This window comes from Patella vulgata, chromosome 6 (assembly GCF_932274485.2).
Source record: "Patella vulgata chromosome 6, xgPatVulg1.2, whole genome shotgun sequence".
Classification (NCBI taxonomy): Eukaryota; Metazoa; Mollusca; class Gastropoda; family Patellidae; genus Patella; species Patella vulgata.
Genome location: NC_065884.2, coordinates 7,599,345 through 7,625,040, shown reverse-complemented (window position 1 = coordinate 7,625,040; position 25,696 = coordinate 7,599,345). Strand labels below are relative to the sequence as shown.

General features: G+C 35.3%; 1 protein-coding gene across 1 annotated transcript in view; it reads left to right on the top strand.

The window, feature by feature from the left end:
• The window catches only part of LOC126824951 (ephrin-B2), a 303,899-nt gene that overhangs the window by 46,623 nt on the left and 231,580 nt on the right, over window positions 1-25,696 (top strand). The gene's annotated exons all lie outside the window — the stretch shown is intronic.

The following is a 25,696-nucleotide window of genomic DNA, read 5'->3' as shown; positions in this document are numbered from 1 at the left end:
TTAATCTAGTGTTTCTACACATCGTTATTACCACGGTAACCCTGTCACCATGGATATGATGTAATGTTTTTTGCCCATGTTCACACCTGTGTGTCGTGAAAGAAGTGCATACATCTACGACGTTTAGCATGTTTGTGCTAACCCTCATGTAGTTTTATATATGTGTATATTTTACACCTGAGTTCTTTGAACAATGTTAATTACAGGTACCCATGTATTTATACACCCTGTAATTTATATTCTTTAAACGCTGAAAACATTGCAACACCTGACCCTCACCTTAATGTCACCAGTAGCGAAGGCACACGTAGACCCTCACCTTAATGTCACCAGCAGAGACAGCAGACTTAGACCCTCACCTTAATGTCACTCGCAGTGACGGCACACATAGACCCCTATATTAATGTCATTAGCAGACTGTGTGATAGGGCCCCTACTTCTGTTTACCCCACCCCAAAAAAAAAGAAATGAAATGGGGGTTTCCCATCCTTCGTTTCTACATCAACCTGGTTAATGAAGATGAGCATACACCACACAATGTGTTATTTGTTAGGACAGCAAGCAGCTTTCTGCCATGCTAATGAAGATGGGTGCACTAAAAAGGAATGAATTGGGGGTTTACTGTCCTTCATTTCTACACCATCCTGACTAATGAAACTGAGCAGTGTGGGTTTTTTTGGGGGTGGGGGGGGGGTGAGAGCTTTCTGCCGTGTTAATGAATTGCCGTTTACCGTCCATGGATCTTTTCTGTACCAACTGGGCTAACGAAGATGAGCATACCCCATACAGTGTGTTTTTTTTTTAAATACTTGCTTTCTGCTGTGCTAATGAAGATGGGTGCACTAATTAAACTGAAATAATCGAAAAGGGATTTAACTGTCATTCCTTTCTACACCAACCTGGCTGATAAATATGGGGGCGGACAGCAGCTTTCTGCCGTGTTAATGAAAAAGATGGGTGAAATAATCGAAAGGGATTTAACGTCCTACTTTTCTGCACCAACTGGGCTAATGAAGACGGGTATACGCCATTCAGTGTGCTACGAGGGGAATTTATTACAGTTTCCTCAATAAGATATAATCATCTTTGTCTAATTTTTCTGACTCGATTCTCCTGAGACTGTTACAATACTGGGAGAACAAGAACGAATGATCATCAACTCCCAGTGATATATAGATAAGTAAATTAAATTAGCGCTGACAATGAGATATATATATGAGGCGAGAACTGACCAAGCATGGGCAATCAATTATACTATTGGGTGTTACGATGTTCATCGATTTCTCTCTGTATTGACAACCTCATGAAACACTTTAACAAACCGAAGACCAGAAATTACCCGTCTGTATATTGAACTAATGGCAGACAGGGAGATTATATTACACTAAAAGCCAGTTTTATTAAGCAATAGTATTTTATCCCTGAATTATATTATAGAATTAAAGATCAAACCAAACAGTTCATTTATCAGAATGTTTCAACAGTTGTTGTGGACAGGGTGTGCTTACTCTCTCTAGAACACTTGATACCACTTTTGATTTGCTGGTTTAGGTTTAAAAAGGAGTTGGGTGGCCAATTGGTTGGATCAGAAGGTCTATCATTGAGTCAAGTGGCGTGGTTTCAATTCCCTGGTTGTAAGTGACAAGGAGTAGGGTCGCCTGTCCAACCTCGCGGGTTTTCTCTGGGTCCCCCAATTTCCTCCCACTGCTAAAGACCCCAATGCACAAGCAAATTATTGAAATAAAATTAAACCATATGATAGTCCCAAAATGACCTAGTTTCTCTCTCTTGAAAAAAGAAGAAACTATTTTGGTTTATAAATTTTAAATGAAATTTCTTTAAAATTTTTCTGTATTTAAATCATTTAAATTTTTCAGTACGAATTCACTGAAATGTTTTAGTGCAAATTTCATTGAGATTTCAAAATATATTAGTTTTATAAAAATTATTTAATGACTACAGAAATATTAATGGATTTAACAAGGACTTAACAAAAAGTCAAAAGAAGAACTGTCCAGAAACGTTTGTACAATTGTAAAGAGAGTGCCTCGATAACTGTCTATAAATGTTTGTAAAGAGAGCGCTTCTTTTGACTTCTTTTGTTAAGTCCGTGCCTCAAACCGTTTTTTGATGGGGATACAATAAGTGTACCATCAACTATTCACTCTAAATTATGTTCTCTCAACTAGATTATTGCTCCTCAGTTTTTTGAAAGATGAATATATTGACACAGACTCGTGTTTGGTTTAAATTATAGATGATACAGAAATCTAAGGTCTGTTAAAGACCTATATTATATTTTATAAGATATAATGGTTTTTATTAATGCTTCATATAATATACCCCTTTTAACAGCATCAATTCACCATAACATGAAAATCTTTTTATATTAAACTATTGAAAAACGCATTATTTTCGCATTATGCTTATTTTCTCTTCGTCTTAAGCTGTTTTGATAACTCATATATTGTAAACGATGAGATGGAAGGGGTGTCAAGAAAAAGGATTCCTATGTCAAAAAAGGACTTAAGTAGATCTTGCGATCTAATCCCATTTGAGTTGACATGTATGACAATTTCTTTTATAGAAGTTATCAAGCATTATTAACTAGTGGGTTATTCTGAAACACTTGACAAAAACACGACATCAGACGAACACAATAGATATTATGATGGTTGGACCGCCACATCGGCCTGCTTTCAATTTTAATATTTCTTTACAAGTAGGACGATAGACAAACTACTTCTTTTACTCTCTTCTTCATCCGACGACGAGAGTCGACAATCACTGCTGTCGTTTATTGTTAGCCTCTCGTCATCCACATGCTTCAGCGATTTGATTCATATATATGTTTAAATATCGGTTATATCATCTCCAGCATACACATTAATAAAATGCTGTGACAAGCCTGACTGCACCAAGTAAAAGTTAGAGTCGTATTCACTCGTCCGAGATCCGAAGATCTGATAATATTATTTAATATCCATTCATGTTCATTTTTATTGTATCTCCGTCATATGCCGTGTATGTGACATATGCCGTTATTTGCTGACATATACCCTGACATCCACCTGCCTGTTTTCCTTGCAACTCAACCGGAATGTTCAGTTTTTTGACATTTTAACAAAGAGTTCAGTCACAAAGTCAAAATACATTAAGCGAGAATAATACATAAAAATATACCAGCAATAAATTTTTCGAATGTTTTTAGAAACATATATAAATATAGGTTCAGCTGTATTTGACAACAAAATCCAATAATTATCTAAGGCAGTAAAATACATAGAGAGAGAGAGAAATAGGGTTTAAAGTCCACTCGACACAAACTAGGTCATTTCGGGACTAACATATGGTTTAATTTTATTTCAATAATTCGCTTGCGCATAGGGGTCTTTAGCACAGCAGTGGGAGGAAACCGGAGAAAACCCACAAGGTTGGACAGGCAACCCTACTCCTTGTCACGTACAACCAGGGATTCAAAACCACGCCAGTCAAAACATATAGAAATGTAGGTACAGCTGTATTTAACAAAAAACAACAAAACTCGATAATTATCTATGGTAGTAAGATTTTCGGAGGTTTTTTAAAACATGTAAACAAAACATATAGAAATGTACGTACAGCTGTATTTGACAATAAAAACCCATAAATTATTGTTAAAAAAAATACAATAAATTTGTTTTGTGTATATATTATATATTGGACGTCATCCAGAAAATTAGGTTGTTAGGTAATTATCGTAGAGAATAGAATATACATGACGATTTCAAATGACAAGTAAAAAACCCCTGATGATTGTGTAAATTGAGTTACAAGAAAACCATTTTTATAATTCATGTAATTATTAAATGTAGACTGTAAAAAAAATCGGTCTGATATATTTAAAAGAAAAAAAATGTCTTGCATGTAGGCATAATAATTACTGAACAAGGGTAGGAGACATAAAAGTTGAAATTACACGCAAAAAGCTTAGAGATACATGAAGAGATAGATAGATTTTTTATATTAATTGCCGTTATACAATATTGTAGCTATGACATGAATATCCAGTCACATGATATTGTCTATATGACTTGAACATCCAGTTATCTCTATTACTTGAACTTCCAGTTGTATGATATTGTCTGAATGACTTGAACATCCAATAATAATAATAATAAAAACTTTATTTAACGAGGCAACTTATTTAGTTTGCAAAAAAACTAATCTTCCTTAAGTCCCTCCTAAGCACTGTATCTACATCACTCATACCTGTTGTATGCTATATATATATTGTATCTACAGGACTTGAACATCCAAGACTGTAGCTATGATATTGTATCTACATAACTTGAACATCCAGGACTGTAGCTATGATATTGTATGTAAATTACTTGAACATCCAAGACTGTAGCTATGATATTGTATCTATATGACTTGAACATCCAGGACTGTAGCTATGATATTGTATGTAAATTACTTGAACATCCAGGACGGTGTGTAAGAACCTGAACTAATTAGTATTCTCATAAAATTTAATGTCTTCGTCCTGGTCCAAGAATTTAAAGAGTATACGTAACTTTTATTAGCTTTTTGTCTTTTCCCATGTATAGAAATCTGATTAGAATAAGCTTGTTTGAGACATCACAGTCTGCCTTGTACATGACACCTATCAGAACTGAATAAAAGAATAAGTTGACAAGCCAAGGCTGCAAGGATTTACCATCTTGCAAATCAGGACCAAAAATTATAGCTCAGTAAAATAAAACATTATTGCGGTTTTTGTTTCCTAGTAAAGTCTGTGAAATCTTGTTGAAACATGGGGAGGTTGGATGGCCAAATGGTTAGCGCGTGTGTACTGTATCATTAGATCTGTCATTGAGTCAGCTGGTGTGGCTTCGATTTCCTGGTTGTACCTGTCCAACCTCCTGGGTTTTCTCCCACTGCTAAAGCAAGACCCCTACGCGCATGCCATTTATTGAAATAAAATTGAACTGTATGTTAGTCCCAAATTTACCTATTTTGTGTTGAGTGGATGTTAAACTCTCTCTCTCTCTCTCTCTCTCTCTCTCTCTCTCTCTGAACATCACAGTGAAATAAAACCATAGTAATTGTTATTCAATAAAAGTGTGTTATTTGATTTTGTTCCAATAACTAAATGCCATTGTGATTTCTCCTTCCTAGCAGCGTCTGCCATGGAATGTTTAATTTTAAGAATATATTTATGAAATATTACTAATGATATTTTTGTATTTTATTTTTTCAGGTAAGTAGTATTACCTGTATTATCATATTATTACGGACATAGATCAACCTGTACGTAAGTTTGATTTATTCCTATCCCAGTCCGTCTGCTCTCCTGCTGTGGTTCTTCCGTTAAAAACAAAAAGTTAAAAGCACAAATGACAGACATGACATGTTTCAGGAACCATGAAGACAAATGTCACTTTACATGCTACACCCCCTCTCATCCTGTTTCTAACGAGTATCAAACATCATGACCAGATCTAATCTCGCTAGAAACCAAGGAGAGTTGTTCTAGATTTTAATAAACTCGGCATATCGCTTTTCAGTTCATTCGTGAGTTTAAACATACATTAAGTAAGAGGTAAATCTGCCTATTGCAGGTCTTTCTTTAGGCCTAATATGTTATATAAAATATTAATTAGACATTTATTAACATGAAAAGATCATAATCAACTCTCGATGCCATCTTATGTGTCAGATTTTCACTGGATTTGAATCCGATTTGCTGCTCAATGCTCATTGATGATTTAATCCAAAAATGGAAGACCGAGACTATGTTTTTCATCGTACCGACTTTAGTACTGTTGATGAGGCTAGGCCTAAAATTCAAATGCTAATATCTAGTTTTTAACTATTATAGTAAGATCTGCCAGCTCTTTATTTTGTCTCCCATAATGTATCTTTAAACGGGGGGGGGTGGATGGCCGAATGGTTAGCACGTGCGTGCTGTATCATAAGACCTGTCATTGAGTCAACTGTCGTGTTTTCGAATCCCCGGTTGTACGTGACAAGGAGTAGGGTCGCCTGTCCAGCCTCTGGGTTTTCTTTGGGTCCTCCGGTTTCCTCCCACTGCTAAAGACCCTTACGCGCAAGCGAATTATTGAAATAAAATTAAAACCATATGTTAGTCCCGAAATGACCTAGTTTGTGTCGAGTGGACGTCCATATGTTAGTCCCGAAATGACCTAGTTTGTGTCGAGTGGACGTTAAACCCCATCTCTCTCTCTCTCTCTCTCTCTCTCTCTCTCTCTCTCTCTCTCTGGTATCTTTAAACAGAGTAAACAGAATGATTAGACAGTAATTATTGTCATGTTAATAATTGTTACTTATTTAAATATTTTCTGAAAAACAAAAAGCAAATTTAAGCTAATACAAAATGTGTTAAAAGTCACACAATGATGTGATATTTCACACCAGTTAGATTTGTTTTATCCGAATGTATAAATGTTTTTTTTGAATCTGGATTAATGTGTGTATTAATCCAAGATAAAGCTTTGAACGTCAGGTAGGATGAACATAATTTAACACATGAGGTTAACAATTAATTTTTGTTGTTTTGTTGGGGGGAGCCACAGTGGGTAAGGCGCTGGCTCGCTAGTCTGGAGGTCGGGTGTTCGACCCCTGCATTGGCCACGAAAGTTCATCCAGATTTTCCGGCGTGGTTCAATCTTGTCAGTGATGCAGGACAGAGGGCCTGTCAAAGACAGCTGTCTAGTTGTTCGGATGTGTACACATTGGCGTGCACGTAAAAAGGGCATATGCGATATAGTGTGTTATGAGGGAAATTTTGCCCAGGCAGCGGCACTATGGCCTACTCTTATATTGAATTCTAACTGCCAAGGAATCTTTTTACATGCAACGAATGTATACACAGTACTAGACAGCTGTCCTTAATGTTCGAACAAATAAAACTTAAAACATTAAAACATGTCATTTAGGAAGAACCTGTTGTTACTAATGGTTACAGAAGAACTCGGGGTGTATTAAAGGGGGTATTACTGATAGATAATAAGTCTGGAGTATTTGTTGATTTCTATGTTGAACTGTTAGAGCGAGGTGAACAAATATTTAACACCATGTTTTATATTGTGTTATTTGTAGCTACAACAGGATTGTTGACCACATTGTTTATCACCCTGACCACTTTATTTACATAATAAATTATATAACAAGTTTTTATACTTCTATAGATCTACTGTATTATAGCAGTGGTGAGACAGAGAGTGGGGAGGGGATGGATACATGAGGGGGGGGGGGAGAAAGAAAGAGGGAAGAGAAGAGGAGGGGTGGAGCCATCAGAGAGTGGGGAGGGGATGGACACATGAGAGAGGGGGGGGGGAGAAAGAAAGAGGGAAGAGAAGAGGAGGGGTGGAGCCATCAGAGAGATGGGGATGAATACAATGGAGAGAGAGAGGGGAGAGGGGGAGGGGATGGAGCCATGAGAGAGAGAGGGAGATGAATACATTGGAGAAGGGAGAGGGGATGTAGACATGATAGAGTGATAGAGAGAGAGAGGAATCGGAGGGGGAGAGGGGGATGAATACATTGGAGTGAGAGAGGGGAGGGGATGGAGCCATGAGAGAGAGAGAGAGAGATGAATACATAGAGGAGGAGAGAGGGAGAGGGGATGTAGACATGATGGAGAGAGAGAGAGAGAGAGAGAGAGAGAGAGAGAGAGAGAGAAGAGAAGAGAGAGAAATGGGAGGGAGAGACAGAAAGAGAGAGACAGAGAGCAAATTAACAGCAGTAGGCACCATCAGCAAAACAATGAGGATTACACCTATATATAATAATGCTACTTAAATATAAAAACAAAAAACACCCACACAGAAAATTCTGAATTGTTAATGCATCCTCTTCTTAAGTCATATATTCCATTAAAAAGCAAAATATGACAAACTAAAGAGCATTGATGGTGATACTTGTGTTAAAAATGTCAATGATTCTATGCATCAGCTTGTATCTCATGCATTTACTTGTATCGTGTAACATCTAATGAAACTCAATTACTGTTCAAATTGTATTTATACTGTCAATGTAAACAATGATAATAACACATATTAAATTCTTTAAATGCATTTAATGTAAGACATAACTTCTAATATTCTTGTCATAACTTCTAATATTCTTGTCATAATTTTTAATATTCCTGTCATAACTTCTAATTTACTTGTCATAATTTCTGATATTCATGAAAAAAACTTCTGATATATACACTTTGCCGTTTCAAGGATAGAAAACATTTTGAAATGTACATTCATACATAAGAAATTTATTATTGTATATCTATTTAGTTTATATAAAAATATAAATTTATTTCATAGAGTTAGATATTTTATTATGAACATTTATATCATAGAGTGAGATATTTAATTAGGAACATTTATTTCATACAGTGAGATATTTAATTAGGAACATTTATTTCATACAGTGAGATATTTAATAAGGAATATTTTTTTCATAGAGTGAGATATTTAATAAGGAATATTTTTTTCATAGAGTGAGATATTTAATAAGGAATATTTTTTTCATAGAGTGAGATATTTAATAAGGAATATTTATTTCATACAGTGAGATATTTAATAAGGAATATTTTTTTCATTGAGTGAGATATTTAATAAGGAATATTTTTTTCATAGAGTGAGATATTTAATAAGGAATATTTATTTCATAGAGTGAGATATTTAATTAGGAACATTTATTTCATACAGTGAGATATTTAATAAGGAATATTTTTTTCATAGAGTGAGATATTTAATAAAGAATATTTATTTCATAGAGTGAGATATTTAATAAGGAATATTTTTTTCATAGAGTGAGATATTTAATAAAGAATATTTTTTTCATAGAGTGAGATATTTAATAAGGAATATTTATTTCATAGAGTGAGATATTTAATAAGGAATATTTTTTTCATACAGTGAGATATTTAATAAGGAATATTTATTTCATAGAGTGAGATATTTAATTAGGAATATTTATTTCATACAGTGAGATATTTAATGAGGAATATTTATTTCATACAGTGAGATATTTAATTATGCAGATTTATTTCATAGAGTGAGATATTTAATTAGAAACATTTATTTCATACAGTGAGATATTTAATTAGAAACATTTATTTCATAGAGTGAGATATTTAATTAGAAACATTTATTTCATAGAGTGAGATATTAAATAAGGAATATTTATTGCATATAGTGAGATATTTAATTAGGAATATTTATTTCATAGAGTAATATATATATATAACCAATGATTTTATAGAGATATAGATAATAGATATCTAATATTTAATTATGAACATTTATTTTAATTTGTATATTAGGATAAAAAATATCTAATACCTTTATTTAATAGAAAATATGTCTTGTCGTGTGTCTGTGTGAGTTATATATGATGTTATTTTGTGTATGTATCTTTGCTGTTCGTAAGTTTAAGATTTGATGAAATAAAATCTGTCTAAACTTAGGTATACATTATGTAAGTTTTTGGTAAAGAGGTAACAGTTCTTGCTATAATAGTTAAAAAATAGATAATGATAAGGGAATATGTTGAAATTTCAGTCAGTTATGACCGTTTAAAGAATAGTGTAGTCAGGATTGTCATTTCTACCGTTGTAACGATAATAAACAAAGTCTTGATTATCCATTAACTATATTATTAAGTGGCGACCGTGTTTAAATCCGTTGAAAATCACAACCATCTGATTGTCTGGAATAAATGTCTCATTAGTGATTTATATAACATTTGAGGCAATAGGCAGATTTAACTCTAACAAAGTACATCTTGAAAAAAATCTGACAACAGTAGAGTTCAGATTATTCAAACTCTTGAAAGTAATTTTCTTGGATTTAAATGGCTGTTGAATCATCAAGTTTGCCCGAACTCGAAGAAACTGTTTTGTTTCTTTGTTTCAATATGTTATGTTAGAATGGCCTGTTTGATAATAACCACAGATAGTTGGTCTGTTTGTTTGCGGTAATTAATTGTCTTTGTGCCGAGGAAAACATCTTTTGGATTAGTTTACGATTTAAAAAAAAATATCTCAGCTCAGGAACCAACCACTTGCCAACTTCTTTAATCTGGCAACCAGACTCGAATCTATGCTAGACACAAACTAAAAACAAAAATCAACACACTTTTTGTCAGTGTCAACAAAATGTTTAAAAAGATTCTTGCCAAATTTGGTCGAGAGGCTTTGGTCGGGTCACAGATGTCAAGGTGAGGGAATTACGTAAGCATCAGTTACGGTAACTCGTTCTCTGACTGAACAAACGTAAAAAAAGCTTCCGATCAGACCAAGTGTTTGGTCTACGATTATTGTCATGTTACAAATAAGGAGTTCGGTTGACATTGCTTCAAGAGGAAAAATAATTTTTGTTGAAATTAGTGGAGAAAGTTGTTTTGACCTGATGTTTGCAAACGACACTCCATGTTGACAGAAAAAAATAGAGTTCATTGAGCTTTTGACGACACCAGAATTATCTGTAACCAGACAGATCAGGTCTACCATTACACTTCAAAAAATGTCCTATTTCGCTGCATCAAATGGTCTAATGGAGACTGTGCGACATGGTTTTCTCTTGGCAGTGGTGCAGGACGGAGGGCCTGACAAGGACAGCTGTCTAGTCATTCAGATGATACGAAAAAATGAGGTCCCGTGTACACATTGGCTTGCATGTAAAAAATCCCTTGGCAGTTGGAATTTGATATAAGAGTAGGCCATAGTGCCGCTGCCCAGGCAAAATTTCTGTTTCATTGGCTAATCCCTCACATCATCCAGAAAGCGGGTTATATAACAACTCTTCCAGGTCCTAGTGTAGTAAAGACGAAATTTTGAGCTATAAAAAAAAGCGAAACGAAATAAAGTTTGTGTTTTAATCAGATTGTTTTAAAATGGACTAATGGATGAGGGCCCTGTTTCTCGAAATCTTAACTAAAGATAAAATCCAAATTTTAATAGAAACTTCAATTTTGATTGGTTAAGCACTAAAATCAATCTAATATTATCCAATCAAATTACTAAAATTTGGATTTTATCTTAGTTAAAATTTCATGAAACAAGCCCCAGATCTATCTGTGACATGCGGATTATTACCAGGTTTGTACCTGTAGTAGTAGTAGACATGAAATAATGAACTTGTAGAACGGCTACCTAGATTGTAATTACCTGTAATAAATGTCTCTCGATTCTTTGATGTTTGACGTGTAATGACCATATATAGACATATAGACAAAACCTGGTTCTAATTGGTCGTTTCATGTCAGATAAATGTCGTTTACAACCTGTCCAGGGTCAGGATCAGAGAAATGGTCTGATCAAAAGTCTTTAATTAACATCTGGAAGTAATGAATGAAAGAATGAAATGGAGTTTTATGGCAGATCTAACCGTCCTATATTGCTCCAAACTCAAAGTAATGAGAAGTGTTATTAGGTCTTCTGGGTGGAGTGGTCCAAAGCATGTACTATAGATCATTAGGTCTGTCGTTGAGTCATGGTTGTTGCGGGTTTGATCCTGATCATTAGTTCTGTCGTTGAATCAGAGTCATGGTGGTCACGGGTTTGATCGTAATGTTGTCCGAGAAAGTTCATTGTGGTGTTCCGGCGTGGTGCAGGACAGATGGCCTGGCAAGGAACAATGTATAGTCATTCGGATGGGACGGAAAACCAAGGTCCCGTGTATACATTGGTGTGCATGTAAACGATCCCTTGGCAGTTGGAATTCGATATAAGAGTAGGCCGTAGTGCCGCTGTCCGGGCAAAATTTCCCTCATTGCACACTGTATAGCCGTCTTCATTAGTCCAGTTGGAGCAGAACAGTATGATATTAAACCACATTTCATTTCACCCACTGTGGTCCCATTTCTGTCGTCGAGTCATGTGACGAGGTTTCGATCCAATCATGTAAGTGACCAGCGGTACAGTCACCTCTCCTACCTCATGGTTTTTTTTTGATTTCCCTCCACAGCTAAAGGTCTATGAGTAATATATTAGTCCCCAAATGACCGGTGGGGGGTTGGATGGACGAATGGTTAGCACATGCATGTTGTATCATAAGGTCTGTCATAGAGTCAACTGGCGTGGTTTCGATTCCCCTGGTGTACGTGACAAGGAGTTGGAAGGGTTTTCACCGGGTCCTCCGGTTTCCTGCCACTGCTAAAGGCCCCCACGAGCAAGCGAATTATTGAAATAAAATTGAACCATATGTTATCCTGAAATGACCTAGTTGGTGTCGAGTGGAAGTTTAACTCCATTTCTCTCTCTCTCTCTCCCCAAATGACCTAGATGGTGTCATGTGGATGTTCAAACCCATTTCTGTCTCTACTGACTAGGTCTTTCAAAAAAGTTTACATTCTCAAACATGGTTCGGATTTGTCAGTTGAAGTCGCTTACATCTTGTCTGACAAAGAAAAAAACAAGCTGTATCATAAATTAGTCAGTTCAAAGTATGGCTCTAACAAAAAAAAAATGTCTTTTACAAATAATGAATACAAAATTTCAATCTCACTGAAGCCAAAAAAACAAAAAACAAAGCACACCAAATGACATAAGAGGCCTTAAAACTGATAGTTTCCTATTTTAGATATTTGTCTTTGATTTGTAATGAACTTTGACCTCTAAGCTCAGTACTAAACATGTCAACAGCCTTGGGTTGGTCAATTTGTAATTAACGGAAACAGGTGGTCATTATCTCGTTTTTATGGGCAGGTGAATTCTGGGAATTACTCAATAACCAAGGTGTGACCTTTGACATTAACTACACATTAAGGGTCCTCAACCCTAGAGAAATGAAAACCCCTACAATTACCGGAACAATGACTGAAAGGATGGCCTTTGGTCATTCAATCTTAATAGACTTCAAAGGGGGCGTGTCGGGTATTATACGTCTGCATTGGTCATTCTGTGCGTGGTCGTAAAGACAGTGTTCAGCAGTAAATAATTACAGATCTTCTAAGAGGTTTACCTGCAATTATTTCTACAGGAGATTGTTTGTTGCCCGCAGCTTTCCGATTGTCAGTTATTTTGTCCCGATGAAATATTTAGTTGTGTTTGAGATATAATAATATAGGGACTGGATGATAAACACTATACTGTGATATACTATGATGGAATAAACATAGTGTCTGTCATAACACGTATAATTCAACCATTTATTTTGTCATCATATGTTAATATTTCATTGGCTTATATACTCTATAGATGACGGACTAATAATCGGGCCCTTCTCCCACAGCTACCAAAATATCAAAATAAATTGGAGGGGGCTGACATGGAAAGTGTGTCTAGACACACTGATTAGATAAAAACAGGGCCGCAACTAGCTCAGAGCAACGAGGGGGGTGGGAAGTGTTCTCAGGAGTGCTCTAAAATTTATGGACAATGTATATCTATGGTCGACAATTTTTTCCAAGTGGGGGGGGGGGCAAAATTCTTTGCAGGGCGGGGCCGCAAAGCTTGATAGATACAGGCCTGAGCAGGTGGGGATTTGCGTCCCCCTTCCCCCTAGTTACAGGCCTGATAAAAAAAAAAAACAATATATAAATTGATAGAGCACACGAAAGATCACTTGGCTGTCGAAATCTGTTGAAGAGAATTTAACTTGCCATAGATTTATGACCATTTAAAATCTGTTATGTTTTTTTTTTTTCAAAATTGAAATTGCCATAAATTATCAACAATAACCATAAAGATATTTCAATTTTACAAGAATTTTATCTTGCTCTCAATTGTAACACCTAAAGTTGATATTTTTCTAATGTTATTTCAAATCAAGGAAGTTTACATTGAATATAAAACGATGGAGTTTACGTTATCACTTGTCATAGAATATAGATTGAGATGATTTGTATTGCTACGATGATTTTTTCCTACAATGTAGTTGTGAAATATATTTGTTTCTTTTGTCTAGTAATGTTCTAATGATTCAGAACGACTATTGTGCAACACTCCTGTCACGTTAAAACATGTAAGGATGTGATATATCATCAGGGAGTATTGATGAACTGTTTCTTGGGTTGCCATGTTTGTTAAGAATTGTAATGGTTTTTATATTTTACATGATTGAATATATACGTATATATACCAAAAAATACTAATATTTGGATGGAATAATCTATATTTAAATAACTTTTACATTAGTGCCAAGATCTTTCGGCTTTACAGCGTCTTCAGGGCGAAAGATCTTAGCACTAATGTAAAAGTTATTTAAATATAGATTATTCCATCCAAATATTAGTATTTTTTGGTATATAAATCTGAGAGTTTGTTCTTTTAAATCGTGTAATTATATATATATAAGTTTTATTTATTTGGTCCTGTTTCTTTCATGGACTGGAGCCCTGGTGGCTCAATTAGTAAGACGCTGGCTCGCTAACCTAGAGATACTGTGTTCAATCCCTGTGTTGACCAAGAAAGTTCACCAGGATTTTCCGGAATGGGTCCCTCTTTTTCAGTGGTGCAGGATGGAGGGCCTGACAAGGACAGCTGTCTAGTCATTCAGATAAGACAAAAAATGAGGTCCCATGTACACATTGGTGTGCATGTAATAAAAACCTGACAGTTGGAATTCGATATAAGAGTAGGCCATAGTGCTGCTGTGCGGTCAAAATTTCCCTCATAGTACAATATATATAGTGTCTGCCCGTCTTCATTAGCCCAGTCAGAACAGAACAGTAGGACGTTAAACATTGGCGTGCATGTAAAAGACCCCTTGACAGTTGGAATTTGATATAAGAGTATGGCGTATGCCCGTCTTCATTAGCCCAGTTCGGAGAAGAACAGTAGGACGTTAAACCCCATTTCATTTCATTTCGCAAGGGCCTCAGTGACATTTTCAGCTAGAGTCCCCAATGCAAGCTTATAATCTGGGATGTCTCCTTGTATCAATGGTCCGGGCCTATTGTTTCATTTTATGATGGACTACTCAGACAACCTAGCTGTTTTGTTGCCTGGCCATTTATCTTTTTAAAATCTGATCAACGTTCTCCTTGTATCAGTGGCTCGGGCCTAAGTAAATACTGTTTCATTTCATTTGATTGCTTATAACGAAACGTTGCAGGGTTCTCATTAGTTTTTTCCATTCTGTGTGTGTCTTTTATTTCTTTTGACTTTGATCCTCCATTGATATCTGAATCGCTGTCTTGTCTGTATTCCAGGGCGTCAAATGAAATACTGTTTTATGTTTCTGACTTTAAATGTCAAGAGCCCATCAGGTTCCTAGTAAAATTCAAATATTAAAATGTAGCAAGTAGGCTTAGATGTGTTTTGTTAAAATGTGTTTTATAGTTTTGATGTTTCTGGGGTAAATGTCAAAACTTGAGAGCAATGGTCCTAGTTGAAAATAACACAACGTTTTCAAATTAACTTCATCATATTGCCTAGAAAACAACATCAAAGATATACAGAGATAGATGGGGTTTATCGTCCATTCAACAGGTCAATCCAGCGAACCTTTTTGAGAGAGAGAGAGAGAGAGAGAGAGCGAAAAGGGGGTTTAACCTTCTCTCTCCACTTGACCTCGACACAAACTAGGTCATTTGGGGACTAACATGGTTCAATTTTATTTTAATAATTGGTTTGCACATAGGGGTTTTTAGCAGTGGGAGAAAACCAGAGGACCCAGGGAAAACCCACAAGGTTTGACAGGCAACCCTACCCCTTGTCATGTACATGCAGGGAATCAAAACTTGACACAATTACAGACCTTCTGAAACCGTTCGTCCACAAGAAGAATCTCAATACACACTAATTTAAAATGGCTTTTAATCAGTGATTTAAATATGTTTACAGTGCTATTAATCATTAACTATTCAAACTCATGTTACTTTTAAATTTCAACGAATCTTTTAAGTGATTTTAAACATTAATTTGTACGCTATCAAGCAGTTTTACTGAACGTACCATCACTATATAGATGGATTATTATTATTATTATTATTATTATTAAAAATCCCAAGGGACCTGGCGTATATTGTTCTTGCAGATAAGCATGACAAATGCATCTATGCATTTTGTTGTTTTCTTTGATGTTGATACAAATGATCAACAAGTGTAATTTTCATGTTCACTGTGCATCATTCCGCAATATTTGAAGCATGTCTTCTCTAATTACTCGATCTTGTATTCCAGTCTATTGTCTTTCCTACGATTCTGTGTTCCACGAGATCGCGTCATCTCTTTCTAAAGAGAAAAAAAGGTTGCGATCTCTTCGAGAGATATGATTTATTACCTTCCGTCTGTTCTGTAGCGAATCGCTTGTTCTAATGAAATATTTAATGAAATATTTCTAATGATAATAATCATTCCGAGTCACCTCATCAAACAAATGTTGTTTATTGTCAATTGTCGTTATAAATATTGCAGGTTAATTGATCTCCGAGAAACCAAGATATATAATATATATTCCACCATGAACTCATTAACCATACTTAGAGGGAGAGGGAGGGAGAGGAAGAGAGGGGGGAGAGAGAGAGAGAGAGAGAGAGAGAGAGAGAGAGAGAGAGAGAGGGGGAGGGAGAGAAAGAGTGGGGAGGGAGAGAGAAAGATAGTTTAATGTCCAGTCCACTTGACACAAGGTCATATCTGGACTAGCACATGGTACAATTTTATTTCAATAATCAGCATGGCAGTAGGCAAGGCAGGCAACCCTACCAGTGTGAACAGGGCTTGAGAGATAGTATAAGTTGATATGTTTACTGAAATTACCTGACCAGTGTAAACAGGGCTTGAGAGATAGTATAAGTTGATATGTTTACTGAAATTACCTGACCAGTGTAAACAGGGCTTGAGAGATACTATAAGTTTATGTGTGTACAGGGCTTGAGAGATCCTGTAAGTTTATGTGTACATAGAAATTACATGACTGTAATAAAACAACCAATAACGACATCATAAAAAAAATAGAAAACAATAAAATAGAAGAAGATTCCAGTCTCCATCATCATCATTAAATATTAATACATTATAATATAGAGTTTGTATGTAGAAATAAATCCCTGTAGTATCGTTTACACATTGTTTATATCATTGTAACATTAAAACATCAAAGTGATAAGGTAATAAACACCTGATATAGACTGGTTAATATAATATACTAGTAAAGGTATATTAAATACAGGTAGGCTACGTATTGATACAGGTAGGCTAGGTATATTAGATACAGGTAGGCTAGGTATATTAGATACAGGTAGGCTAGGTATATTAGATACAGGTAGATTAGGTATATTAGATACAGGTAGGCTAGGTATATTAGATACAGGTAGGCTAGGTATATTAGATACAGGTAGGCTAGGTATATTAGATACAGGTAGATTAGGTATATTAGATACAGGAAGGCTAGGTAGAGATACATGTAGCTAGGTATATTAGTGGGCCTTCTGTTCTCAGTGGAATTGAAATGGGGGTTTTATGTACTATATCTCTGCATCAGTCTTGGTAATGAATACAAACATGATATGTACACAGATGGGACAGCAGTCTTTCCACTAACAGTTGTTGCACCGACAGCAGTCTTTCCACTAACAGTTGTTGCACCGACAGCAGTCTTTCCACTAACAGTTGTTGCACAACAATGTGACAACAGGACATCAGGTTTTTTTTGGTAGACCCATCCGACTAGACCCTTTTCCTTGTTTGTTCGACCTCACTTCACTATAGACATGGGGGAAACCAAAAATTTAACAAATCAGATGTACATATATTCAATATTGCACTTTAACCATGTCTAACAGATAACCATGGCAACCTAGAAACAATTAATCATAAATTACCTGATGAAAAACTCAGTGGTATAATATATGATTTGTTAAAAAATATGGTAGTTAAAAAATATGGTAGTTGACTGTAATATGTTGCGTATGCTACAACTGAATGTGTGGTGGATTAGTGAGAGAGATGTGGTGACTGAGTGAGAGAGATGGTGGCTCAGTGAGAAAGATGGTGGTGACTCAGTGAGAAAGATGAAAGATGGTGGCTCAGTGAGAGAGATGGTGATTCATTGAGAGAGATGGCGACTCAGTGAGAAAGATGGTGGTGACTCAGTGAGAAAGATGAAAGATGGTGGCTCAGTGAGAAAGATGGTGGCTCAGTGAGAGAGATGGTGATTCATTGAGAGATATGGCGACTCAGTGAGAAAGATGGTGGTGACTCAGTGAGAAAGATGAAAGATGGTGGCTCAGTGAGAAAGATGGTGGCTCAGTGAGAGAGATGGTGACTCAGTGAGAGAGATGGTGGCTCATTGAGAGAGATGGTGACTCAGTGAGAGAGATGGTGGCTCAGTAACCAGACGGTCCCAGGATTGATCCCAGTGTTGGCCTAGAAAGTTTCTTGGTCAGGATTTTCCAGCCTGGCTTCCCCCTTGTCAATGTTGCAGGTGTTCAAATGGGACAGAAAGCTGAGGCTCTGTGTACATGATGATGTGAGAGTAAAAAAACCCTTGACAGATGGAATGCGGAATTTCCCTCATAGCACACACGTTAAACCTCATCTCATCACAGTGCATTTCTTTTACAAACAGAAAAACTGGGTGCAAAAATAAATTTGTCAACAGTTGTGAATAATAGATATCGACGATAACGAATTCCCCTGAATTAAAACCTGTCTGATCTGATCAATGTGGTCTAATTGTGTTAAAAACTTGTCTTCTCCTTGTGGAAACTGTTTTATCAGGAGAGTTGATTACCTCCTGGAATCTTTTTGCAGAATTTCTTTTACGACTCATCCTGACAAAGACAGAGTAACATCTACGACACTAATCCATTTTAAATTGCCTTTAAATTCACTAATTATTTTGTCCGTCGACTTCGTTAGCACCTGGGCGCCAATAAACCGTGACTTAAGCAAGAAAATAACCCGAGAAATTCCACGTATCAGCTAAAAAAGAAGACATTACAAAAAGGACGTTAATTATTTACAAGAGTTTTCTTAAAGCTTTTACATGTTAAGGAAAAGATAAGAGTCACATTGTAATAGATTTCAATGGAGATAAGGGTTTTTTTTCTCTGAATTTCTTTCCTCTCGTCTCTTTTCTCGAGAAGAAACTGTTGAAAGGATAGGATATCCTGGAGACAGGTAATCTATCTAGATCTCTGGGATTTACGCAACGGAAACTACTGCGTAAGAGGAATTAAATTTTAAAAAGTATCACAAACGCAACGTAAAAAGTATTAGATAATAATAATTTAAGAAAATTGGGGGAAGTAAACGAGCTTATAAACCCCAGTTCTGTACCTGTATCACAGTGGCAACGTAAAACATATTAAATAATAATAATTTAAGAAAGGTGGGGGAATAAACTAGCTTAAAAACCCCAGCTCTGTACCTGTCTTATCTTGGCTCTAGTTTGCTTTGGGTATGCGCCGTAAGCTATTTTGGCAAAATGACATGTGCCCTATGCATAATTAACTGTAACCTTTAACCGTAGAGGTGAAAATAGTTGAATTGGTTTGTAGTTTAAAAAGTGAAATGAAATGGGGTTTAATGTCCTACTATTCTGCTACTATGCAGGGCTGATGAAGACGGGCATACGCCATACAGTGTGCTATGAGGGGAAATTTTGCCAAGACAGCGGCACTAAGGTCTACTCTTATATCGAATTCCAACTGTCAAGGGATCTTTTACGTGCATGGCAATGTGTACACGGGACCTCAGTTTTTTGTCCAATCCGAACAACTAGACAGCTGTCCTGCATCACTGACAAGGGGTTATATGAACAAGGAGATAACCAAGTTTATGAAACTTCCTGATTCTAAAATAGCCGTATTTAACTTCTAAATACAGACGTCGTCGTTTATAGGAGAGAATTGGGACGTCGTATAAATGCAGATGTTAAATACAGTCCTCGAACTACAATCCTGCCAATTTTTATAACGATTGTACAGACATTTGACCCTTTACAACGTCTATCTATATATTACTGTTAATTATGTAGAACTTAAAAAGCTGGAACCTGACCAAAACGTCAAACTGAAGTGCCGAGAAGTGATTGCCTTCAAGCACTTTAATGAAGCTACAATCGAACAAGGAACTCTTCAGTATTGAGCACCACAGATGGTGCACATCGCTACTTTCAAGTGTTGTTTTAATCTTTGCATTTCAAGCCAATCGTAAAAAAAGTACGCATAACTTTGTTGTTTGAAGTTTTATTAAATGAAGAACTAACTAAGGAAGTTGGATGTTTTTTGTTAAAGGAGTTTTCTATATACGCGTGTTTGCGATTGATCCTGTGAATTATTGTTAACCTTATTTGGTCGTGTTCAATAGATGAGTTCTTGTGTAAAACTTGTGTAATGAACTAACATCAATGACTTTATATAAGCGGCACTAAGGACAATTTTAAAAATACCAATGTACTCTAATAAAAGTATTTAATTTGCGATGTTTTACAGAGCTACTAGTTAGATGATTGCCTTTTTTTTTTATTCTCTTAAGAAAGAAAACCAAGCACTGGCTTAGAGAAAGAGATTATTATTTAAATTTTGCGAATATTAGAAACGTACAAAATGATATTGATAGTAATGTGTTTTTAAGAATATTATTTGAAGACAAGCTTAGAGAGGTATGAGTGTATTTTAAAGAATATTAATTTAAGACAAGCTTAGAAAAGTGCAAAGAATATTACAAAGTTATTTTTAAAAATATTATTTTGAAGACAAGCTTAGAAAGGTACAGTGATGCAGCTGTCTAGTTGTTCGAATGGGACGAAAAACCAAGGTCCCGTGTACACATTGGCGTGCAGGTAAAAGATCCCTTGACAGTTGGAATTCGATATAAGAGTAGGCCATAGTGCGGCTGTCCGGGCAAAATTTCCCTCATAGCACACTGTGTGGCGTATGCCCGTCTTCATTAGCCCAGTTCGGAGAAAAACAGTAGGACGTTAAACCCCATTTCATTTCATTTCCATGATCAAAGTACAGCAAATTGATCATTATTTAGACCAACCACTGCACATCTTCAAAGTCCTAATAATATTTCTTCAAAAGGTCATCAATGAGAATTTTTAACAGTACGTCTACCCTAATTTTAATATTTAATGTTCTTTTAGAAGTTGATATAGTGTCATCATTCCATATTTGTTCTTGCTCTGAAAGAGAAGATCAACATTTAATTGGGGAATTTGACCTCAAAGCCACAAAGATCAATAAAAATCAAGGATTTTTTTACACCCAGAAATACGAGAGGAGGAAATTGAGGAAGTGTGGATTAAAAACACCCACCAGTCCAATAAAATCTCGTTTTAGATCATCTCATTTCCTTAGCTTAGTTTTTTTTTTTTGAAGAGTTTGAATTTTCAGTAATTGATACTATGTAGAAGAACTGCACAAGAAAGAATGACAGAACAAACCATACATGAAGATATAAAATTGAGCTCTGGCATGTTTTGACTATATCTTATTGTCTGTAGTGGATGCCAAATGTTGAGAAATTCAATTCATCCTGAATGGAATTGAACCCTTACTTTTAGAGATTAAACTTTCACACTATTGTGGTTTGGAAGGGATCAACAATCCCTTCAAATACAATCAGAGACTTATTTAGTAATACAATTACAATCAGAGACTTTAGTAATTAATTACAGAGACTTTAGTAATATAATTACAATCAGATACTTATTTAGTAATATAATTACAATCAGTGACTTATATAATAATATAATTACAACCAGAGACTTATTTAGTAATATAATTACAATCAAAGACTTATTTAGTAATATAATTACAATCAGAGATTTATTTATAATTAAAATCAGAAACTTATTTAGTAATATAATTACAATCAGAAACTTATTTAGTAATAAAATTACAATCAGAAACTTATTTAGTAATAAAATTACAATCAGAGACTTATTTAGTAAAATAATTACAATCAGCGACTTATTTAGTAATATAATTACAATCCAAGACTTATTTAGTAATATAATTACAATCAGAGACTTATTTAGTAATATAATTACAATCCAAGACTTATTTAGTAATATAATTACAATCCAAGACTTATTTAGTAATATAATTACTAAGGAAAGGATTAAATCAGTTTTAACAACCTGTTAATATGACGTGAATTTTCCTGTTTTTTCCAATGTCTATGTTAAAATGATACAAGCTATAGATTTACACGGACAGTAGTCCCCGCTGTTTAATAGGTTTAGAAATCACTAGCAAGAGATTATAAAGAGTGTCATTGAAACGCACAGAGCTGCTGTGTAAACAGTTGGATAATAAAATCAAGCAACTTCTCAAAATATCTTTACATACATTCAAGTAGTCTTCACAGTCGAGCCCCCAGGCCACGTTCACGAACATCACACTCAACTCTGTTTTCCTTATGCTTTGTGCTAAAGAATACCATTTTAAAATTGCAAATATTTTATTTCACAACATCCTGATGTTAATAAAAACCTTTTATTCAAAGAAATGGTCCAAGTTATTTTTTATTTTAGGTTTTAATTGTGACTGATTCTGTGAAAAGAGATGTCTTTTATTTCCAAACAAAACATCGTTTTTTAAAAAACTGAAATAACTTTCAAATACAAACACAATATATTTTATTTATCTAAAGCTTTTTTTTTCTATTACTTTGAAAACACCTGTAATTAAATTTCATGCTAACCTATAATTCATCAAATTTTATGTTATTTTTTTTTTATGTTAAATTGTTTTTCTTTGAAGTAAAACTGTGGACAAGGGACCAAATTTAAAAGGGCTAATACTTCCTCAGGTGAAATATTTTTTTTTAAATATTCACCCATGTAGACCATTAAATAATAAACTAGAAAAGGGCTTTTCCTTTTTATTGAAATGATGTTAATAAATATCTTTTGGTTATTTTGGGGTTAAAGTAAACTTTATTAAATGTAAGGATAAAAAATAGGCTACCCAAAATTGTTTAGGTGTGTGTGTGTGTGTGTGTGTGTGTGCGTGGAGGGGGTAGAGGGGTGAGGGGTGGTGGTGAATAATACCATCTAGTTCCCCATTCCCCCTCGTCCTGCAGAATTGATTGATTGAAGGATAAAAAAATGTCACCTAAATTGGTTTAGATGTGTGTGTGTGTGTGTGCGTGGAGGGGGTGGTGGGACTGATTAAGAGAGAGGGGGGAGAGACAAAACCATCTTGATTGAAGTGCATGAATAAACACCAATCTAACAACAGCTGTCTGTATTTATTCTGCGGGGGGAGGTGATGGCGGAATGGTTTTCAGGTGTGTGTTGTATCATAAGGTTTCGATTCCCCGGTTGTATATGACAACGGGTAGGGTCGCCTGTCCAACCCCGTGGGTTTTCTCCAGGTCCTCCCACTGCTATTAAAGATCTCTACACACAACCGAATTATTGAAATGAAATTGAACCACATGTTAGTCCCGAAATGACCTAGTTTGTGTTGTATGGAGGTTAACCTCCCTCTCTCTCTCTCTCTCTCTCTCTCTCTCTCTCTCTCTCTCTCTCGCTCTTCTGCGGAGCTGGACTGATGATGAGATTATTTTCTGAAAAAACTGCTGTGGTTCATGTAAGCTGTAAATTGAAACATGGAGAAATGTAAATTTAATATTTATCTTGTTAAAAAACCTGAGCTGATCCTGTCAAATATAATATCTAATATAAACAAGATGATAATTTAATTATCCCAGAGTTTGTTCGTAATAAAACCTAATGTGATGTAATAGGATTAGTTTTATTTTCTACTCCTAAGATATGGATTTTACACTAATAGTATTAACTATAAGTTAACAAGAATGTGTGTGAGAGAGAGAGAGAGAGAGAGAGAGAAATAGAGAGAGAGAGATAGAGAGAGGATTTGGTAGAGAAAAAGAAAGTGGGGATAGGGGAAAGAGAGGGAGACCTAGAAGCGAAAGAGAGAAGGGGTTTAACATGGAATCTAAGTCTCCCCTTCCTGGCCTGGTTATGCGTGGAATATATGCTCTTAGTTCCTTCATCATAACAGGTGCGCGCTGTATCATAAAGTCTGTCATTGAGTCAACTGGCGTGGTTTCGAATCCCTGGTTGTATGTGACAAGGAGTAGGAACGCCTGTCCAACCTCGCGGGTTTTCTCCGGGCCCCTCCGGTTTCCTCCCACTGCTAAAGACCCCTACACGCAAGCGAATTATGGATTATGGAAATAAAATTGAACCGTATGTTAGTCCCGAAATGACCTAGTTTGTGTCGAGTGGACGTTAAACACCATTTCTCTCTCTTTCTCTTCATCATAACCAAACCTTAATCAAATTGTACTAGGTCACAGATAGGCAACCTATATATATATACTGTGACTAAGGTTTGGTCTTGACTAAGTACGTTCAACCCTATTCCTGTACCGCTGTCAAATCAACTGTACAAATTAGCAAACAATTTGACTTCAACATAATCCTTCTTAACAAAAATGTAATTGTTTAGATCACTATTCGAAAAAATACATCAGACCAACTGAGATTTAAAATTTTATTTTCGACCCTAAAGAGTTTTAGTTCCTTTTAATAATACAATCATAAGTAATCCAGATTCTATGATTGAATATGGTTGAAGAGATAAAAAACCAAATGATTTATAATACAACACAGAAGTAGATCTTGAACAAATATTTTGATTGGAAAAACAAATGAAAGAGGAAAAAAAGATAAAACGAAAGTAGCAGACATATAAATACTCATTTCTTGTGCTAATAGATTTTTAAGTATGAAGATAGCACTGTTTCAGTATAGTTTTTTTGACCATTGAAAAAGGTTTTTTGAGTTCATTAATTCTTGGAATTCTATTATTTTTTTCTAATTAGTCAATTTTGTTTACTTAATCTGTTTTCAAGAATTTTGATCAGTTTAAAGAGAATTATTCTTTAATGATTTGAAAAGTATTTTAATTGGTTGATGTAGTCTCATGTGTGTGATTCAGATCAAAAAGGTCCTAAATTTATCGGAATTGAAAGAGTAAAGCTCTACTCTGCTGCTCTGGTAAAATCCTCCCTCTCTCTCTCTCTCTCTCTCTCTCTCTCTCTCTCTCAAATACAGGTATGGTCTTTATAACTGTAGCAGGAAATGAAAGGACCTACAGAAAACTCGCAAATCTAGATGAACTTTCTTGGCCAACACAGGAATCAAACACCTGACCTCCAGGTTAACGATTTTCTCCGGGTCCTCAGGTTTCCTCCCACTGCTAAAGACCCCTACGCGCAAGCGAATTATTGAAATAAACCTAAACCATATGTTAGTCCCGAAATGACCTAGTTTGTGTCGAGTGGACGTTAAACCCCATTTCTCTCTCTCTCTCCAGGTTAACGAGCCAACATCTTACACACTAAGTCACTGCCGCTCCTCATCTGACTCAAACAAACCAAGTTTGTTCAATAAATGAGATTTATTTTTTTTATTAAAACATTGTATTGATGCAGAATTTTTTTTTATTTTATATGATTATATATTGAGAAACCTGAGCGATATAAGTTATTTGTAACCAGACCCTCGGAGAAAATAACGTCAACTCAATATGAAAATTGAGATATCTTTTATAAGGGAGTGAAAAAGTAATTTAGAAAACACAATAATACATTATCCTTAAAAAATGAATTTTGATAGGAGATAGAATTACTGTTAAGATTATTTATAACATAGTCGTTTGTGAATATATGTGAATATATTTCAAATAATTGGCATGTCTGGTAGAGTAGAATAGTCGCTGAATCATGATATACGACAACGTCGCCCGA